Genomic DNA, 6,489 nt, shown 5'->3' on the forward strand with positions numbered 1-6,489 from the left:
GTTATGCATCTGAGGTACCACAAAAGAAAATCACAGGTAAAAGACCAAGAGGAAGGAAAGCTTACCTAGACTCAAGGCACTTTGGGACAAATTCTGTGAGTTTAGAAAGGGGACATGCCAGACTGCTCCTCATAGTCACCTGGAAATCAGTAAGACGTCAGACACAAGTACTTGGCTCATCTAATCTACAGTGCACTGGGCACTGGGTTTCAGAGCTTTCCAAAATACTCAGTGTATTTGGTAAACTAAATGTATCATGAAAATTGCTAGATGCTGCCCAACGACAGAATGCTGCAGATGAGGACAGGGGACAGATCAGCTATCAGGAAGTGGTAATGAGGTAAGAGTTCTACCTTGGTGCAGGTAGAGCTTCTGACAGAGGTTTCACAGCTGGTAGAACATTTACAGCTATGTGTCACCAAGCCCAGTTGGTTGGCAACTGGGAGTCAAAAGAAAGGTGATGATCTGGCAGGCTTGAGTTTGGAACCATAAAAATGGTTCAGCCAATAAAGAACTTGACAAGGATCATGAAGACATGAGCTTGTTCTTCAGGATCCAAGGAAAACAGCAGAGCTAGTGGCATATTCTTGTAAGCCTAGTATGGAGAAGCCAGAGACAGATGGGTTCCTGAGCTCCCTGAGCAGTCAGCCTGGCCTAATGGGGGAGCTGAAAGTCAATGACTCAACACAACAAGGTGAGTGGCTCCTTGGGAACTTGCATGATTTCTCTATATGTATGAACACACGTGTACACATCCTTAACACACACACCCTAAAAGCAAAGGAAGGAAGGAAGGAAGGAAGGAAGGAAGGAAGGAAGGAAGGAAGGAAGGAAGGAAGGAAGGAAGGAAGGAAGGGAGGGAGGGAGGGAGGGAGAGAGAAAGGGAGGGAGGGAGGGAAGGAGGGAGGGAGGGAGGGAGGGAGGGAACCTGTTGGTGTACTGGCTATTCTTATGTTAACTTGACACACCTATTAGAGTTACCTGAAAGGAGGGGAGTTTAACTGAGAAAAATGCCTCCATAAGATCCACCTGTAAGGTATTCATTTTCTTAACTAGTAACTGAAGAAGGAGGGCCTAGCATATTGTGATTGGTTCCATCCCTGGGCTGTTGGTATCTGTACCAGCACCTGCCTCCGGGTTGCAGCCCTGTTTGAGTTCATGCCCTGGCTTCCTTCCATGATGGACTATGATATAAAAGTGTAAGTCCCCTCGGATGTGGCTGAACCGAAGCGAGCAGGCGGGAGACTCTGCAGGATCCGCGGCCCTGAGCATCGGAGCGGTGAACTCTTCAAGTCTCCGATTAAATTTTAAAAATGTCCTCCAATAAAACTACATTGCAAAAAATGGGAAAGAAACAACATGGAAAGAGTAAAAAAGTTGAAGAGGCAGAGCCTGAAGAATTTGTGGTAGAAAAAGTACTGAACCGTCGTGTAGTGAATGGGAAGGTGGAGTATTTCCTGAAGTGGAAGGGGTTCACAGACGCTGATAATCCTTGGGAACCAGAAGAAAATTTAGATTGTCCAGAATTAATTGAAGCATTTCTTAATTCTCAAAAAGCTGGTAAAGAAAAAGATGGTACAAAAAGGAAATCTTTATCTGACAGTGAATCTGATGATAGCAAATCGAAGAAGAAGAGAGACGCTGCTGACAAACCAAGGGGCTTTGCCAGAGCTCTTGATCCTGAAGGGATAATCGGTGCCACGGACAGCAGTGAGAATTAGTGTTTCTCATGAAGTGGAAGGACTCGGACGGGGCTGGCTTGGTGCTGCCAAAGGAGGCGAACATGAAGTGTCCTCAGATGGTCATTGCCTTCTACGAGGAGCGGCTGACTTGGCATTCTTGTCCTGAAGATGAAGCACAATAATTGTTTGCATTTATATATATATAATCTGGATCTTGGGCTTTGAATAACTAGTGTGGAAAAAAATAGCATTCTAATGAAAATCAAGTTTGATATGCTGGTTTTGAAAGTATTGACAGTAGTTGGGATATTTTTGGTTTTTGTTCTGCATCAAAAGGCACTGATTCCTTTGAGCAAGTAAGAGCTTTCTGTAGTTGCTTCCTTTAACAATAGAATATTTGATACCATGTTGTATTTCCTCAGCTTTGAAGAACAGCTTTTCTTAAACGCTGAGGAGATTTTACAGTTTTTACTCAAGTCAGAACTTATTTTTAACTGGGACACAGAAGGACCATTCTGGGTTTTTTTTTTGTTTCTATGCGGTGTATGCATAAAACACATAACTTGTTTGTTTTGTTTTGTTTTTAACTGAAGATGAAAATACAAGTTGATGAGATTCCCTCCTTGTGAACATTTTCCTGAAACCATAACCTTTCAGATTAAGCAGATTCTGTGATTTATTGGCTAGTTTAAAGGCAACAACATCAGAATTGATGTATTATCACATAATTACAGTGGTATATTTACAGAGTGTTGTACGCGTCCCCTTTGGAAAATGGAATTAGACTAAGTAATAGTGTGATTTAATAACAAGACTTGGGCTAGAGGCAGATAGAGCTCTGACCTAAGAGGCCAGCTGAGAGGCAGAGGCAGGTCCAGGTCAGCCACTCTATGTAAAGGTTCCTCTGGTGAACTTTGTAGAAAGTTAAAGTCTGTACTAAAAGGTTATGATTTATGGAATCTGTTTGATGTGGAAATAGAATCGTGGCTGGAGCTGACGTTGACAATTTAAGACCTGCTAAGTGAGTGAACAAAATTTGCTAATATCATTTAATGACCTGCATGCTTTTTCTTTACCCTGACTCATTCCTTACTGGTAGGATCAGTCTTTTCAGTATTTGGGTTATGGTTCAATGAGCCAGAAAAGTAACTTTGTAGTATCAGAATGTCATCCAACTGTATATTTACTTTATTGTAAATAATGGTGAACAGTGGTCAATAAATAGTTTTATATTCCTTTAAAAAAAAAAGTGTAAGCCATATAAACTCGTTCCTTCCCAACTTGTTATTGGTCATGGTGTTTCATCACAGCAATAGAAACTCTAAGATAGAATTTAGTACCAGGAGTAAGATATTGCTATGATAGATCCAACCATGTTTGGGGGAAGATTATGGAAGGTTTTTGGAAGTTTGGGCTAGAAAATCCATTGAGTGTTGAGGGCTCAGTGGGTTGTTCTGTGTGAGCTTCAAAGATAAGAATATTGTGAGCAGTGCAGAAGATGGAGGCCTGGCTTGTTAAGTTTCAAAGGAAAACTTAAAGATTCTATCAGGGGCTGGAGAGATGGTTCAGCAGTTAAGAGCACTGACTGCTCTTTCAGAGGCCCTGAGTTCAAGTCGCAGCAACCAAATGGTGGCTCACAACCATCTGTAATGGAGATTCAATGCTGTCTTCTGGTGTGTGTGAAGACAGCGACAGTGTACTCACATACATGAAATAAATAATAAATCTTTAAAGAGAAATTTTTAAAAACTCTGTCAGAGACATTTGCTATTTTGAGTTGATCATCTGTCTTTCTGGTAACCTGCGGATGAAGAGGCAGCCTTAATTAAGAGGCCAGCAACACCAACATGAAACTTTTGAAATTCTGGGACAATTGATGCTAGTCAGCTGGAGCTAAGAAATTAGAGGTGATTGAGAAGAGACACTCATTGTTAAGGTGAAATCTTCTGGGAAGTGTTTATGGGTTAGCACACATAAGCTCAATTCCAAAAGTGGTTGTGCTGGCAGCCAAACTTGTTAGTGTAAGAATCATGCAGGTAGTACTGGTTTTGACATGAAGAAATCATGGAGAGCAGCTGAAGCTTGACACTATGAGAGGCCAGGAGAGGCCACTGGTGAAGGGGCAGCCTTAGTGGCAGTTGAAGGGCAAGGACTGAAGGAGTCATGCAAAAAAAAGTTGAGGATTGGTACCACGAAAAGAGCTGTTAGTGAAAGTGCAGCCCAGCTGCAGCAGAAGATCCCAGAGTTTTGAAAATGCCAGTGCAGGGGGATGGCCATCAAGAAGAGCAGCAGCGGTGGAATAGAGTCAGCCAGAGCCTAGAAGACAAGCTCTGTGTGTTGAGAGAGCAATACTGAAGTAGTGACTTAAGCCCCTGGGAGAGCCCCAGAAGATTGTGAGTGACTCTCAGATAGTTGGACATTGAAATATTTCTACTGTTGGAGTTTTGTTTTGCTTGTTTCAAATTGTAATTGTGCCCTGTTCTTCCCTGTTGAAGAAGATATTTAACTTAATTTTGGTTTTTACAGGAGTCTACAGCTCAAAGACTTTGAACTTATTTTTAAAAAAAAGATTTTTCATTTTATGAGAGATTGGATATTTTTTGGCTATAATATTTTTATTATTTGGGAATTTCACATGGTGCACCCCAATCCCACTCACTTCTCAGTCCTCCTAGCTCTGTTCCTCTATCCTTATGACCCCTCAAAAAAGAAGAAGAAAAAATGTCCAATTCGTGTTGCCCATAGAACATGGCCAAACTCCCAGTGGCCATCTATTGTGGAGAGCTACACTTCAATATTGTTATCACAAATTTTAAGAGTTCTCTTCAATAGCTTCTTGTCTAAGCTGTTTCTTTTGGTGGGGCTAGGGGTTGTCACAGAAGCCTTCTATGTTTCTCTCAACTGTGAGTCTGCAGTCATCAGCACTACTGCAAAAGATGTTTCCTTGTCCTTTTACAGTCAAGGGGAGAACAGATCAATGGATGCTCTCTGGTGATAGCACAGACCAAAGACATCAGCATGTGCCAGGAACCTCAGCATGGTCCCAGTGGAAGTATAAACCACAGACATCAACATGTCCCTCTGCCACAGCACAGGCCATGAACATCATCATAACCCTCAGTGACAGCACAGACATCAATATGACCTTCTAAGGGAGCTCAGATCATAGATAGCAACATGAACCCCAGACAGCCTCACAGCCTTTGGCAGCAGCATGGCCTACAGACATCAACCTGGATTCAGGTGTCAGCATAGACCACAGACATCTACCTGGCCTTCGGTGGTAACACAGGACATCAATATCCCCTCCCTATGTAGCTACAGCAGGATCACAGACCCCAACATGGCCCTTGGTGGACGTCAACATAGCTTCAGGAAGCAGGAGACTGGATATTTTAAAGACACTGAATTTTAATTTCTTTGAGTCTGTAAAGACAGCAGAACTTTTAAAGTTAGTTTTGTTTTTAATTTGAGATCTTGGGATGAATTAGAAAGGAAAGGTACAGCTTAATAGCGATGTGTCAAATTGACAAGGACTCAGCTGTACTAACTAGTCTTATGTCAACTTGACCATGTTAAGGAGGGAACCTCAACTGAGAAAATGCCTCATTAAGATCCACCTATAAGCCGGGTGGTGGTGGCACATGCCTTTAATCCCAGCACTTGGGAGGGAGAGGCAGGCGGATTTCTGAGTTCGAGGCCAGCCTGGTCTACAAAGTGAGTTCCAGGACAGCCAGGACTATACAGAAAAACCCTGTCTCAAAAAAAACAAAAACAAAAAAAAATAAAAAAAGATCCACCTATAAGGCATTTTCTTAGTTAGTACCTGATGGGAGAGGGCTCACTCACTCCACTGTGAATAGTTTCATCCCTGGGTTGGTGGATCTGGGTTCTATAAGAAAGCTGGCTGAGCAAGCCATGATGAGCAAGCCAGTAAGCAGCATCCCTCCATGGCCTCTGCATCAGCTCCTATTCCAGGTTCCAGACCTGTTTAAGTTCTTGTCCTGGCTTCAGTGATGTACTACAATGTGGAAGTATAAGCCAAATAAACCTTTCCTTTCCAAGTTCCTTTTGGTCATAGTGGTTCATCACAGCAATATAAATCCTAACTAGGAAACATGGGATTTAAACCTAGTAGATGATGAAATCTGAAAGAAAAAAAAAAAAAAAAAAAAACACTCAATACAAAAATAAACAAACAAAAAACTCATACCACAACACACACACACACTTACACCCTTCATTCTTTTGGCAGATCATCATGGGGCTGGGGAATCAAGCCAGCCCTGAACATGCTAGTCAAATGCTTTACCATTGAGCTACATCCACAGCCCTCTTCCTTACAGATGCTCTAGCCAACCCCTTGGCCCTCATGCCACACACCAGCCTTAGCTCTGTTGTTGGCCTCAAGACCTGTGTTATCCTGCCTCCCAAAGACTCAGTGCCCAAGGTCACCACTTTCTTTAAAATGTTCTTCTTAACCTCTAGTTTCCTTCGTCTGATTCAGATCAGTCTTTATCTCATGCTTAAATGATCAAATGCTTCTGAATTTGTTCCACTCTCCTCTCCCAGAGGACAAAAGATCTAGGGCTGGTGAGATGGCTCAGTGGGTAAGAGCACCCGACTGTTCTTCCAAAGGTCCGGAGTTCAAATCCCAGCAACCACATGGTGGCTCACAACCATCTGTAACGAGATCTGACGCCCTCTTCTGGTGTGTCTGAAGACAGCTGCAGTGTACTTACATATAATAAATAAATAAATCAAAAAAAAAAAAAGATCTACAAACCAGCCCCTCCCCCAGCCTAGC

General features: G+C 42.5%; 1 pseudogene; it reads left to right on the forward strand.

Moving 5' to 3' along the window:
• On the forward strand, positions 1,205-2,931 carry Cbx3-ps8 (chromobox 3, pseudogene 8; annotated as a pseudogene).

Source organism: Mus musculus, chromosome 9 (assembly GCF_000001635.26).
Source record: "Mus musculus strain C57BL/6J chromosome 9, GRCm38.p6 C57BL/6J".
Taxonomy (NCBI): domain Eukaryota; kingdom Metazoa; phylum Chordata; class Mammalia; order Rodentia; family Muridae; genus Mus; species Mus musculus.